This window comes from Gavialis gangeticus, unplaced genomic scaffold (assembly GCF_001723915.1).
Source record: "Gavialis gangeticus isolate Ggan-Ray unplaced genomic scaffold, GavGan_comp1, whole genome shotgun sequence".
Classification (NCBI taxonomy): Eukaryota; Metazoa; Chordata; order Crocodylia; family Gavialidae; genus Gavialis; species Gavialis gangeticus.
The window spans coordinates 44,221,480-44,221,779 of NW_017728996.1; positions in this window are offsets into that span (position 1 = coordinate 44,221,480).

Consider the following 300-nt stretch of genomic DNA (forward strand, 5'->3'; position numbering starts at 1 on the left):
TAACAGGTTCAATTAACCCAACAGACTTTTTAATTAGCTCTACACGTTTAGGAGGATTAACTTTGCAACAATTTCAAGTATATAATTAATCTTCAGTAGTGGAGTTAAGAGCACCTTAGTAACATGGGTTCATGTGATTTAAAGGATAAAAAACAGGTCTATGATTGTTCCCTCTACATCCAGCTCACACATGACCTGTCTCTATGTTTTCTTTTCATTAATACTGGTCTATGAAAGACAGAGCTTCTAATATCAATGATAATCCAACAACTTTGTTGAAAATGGAAACTAATTTTCAAA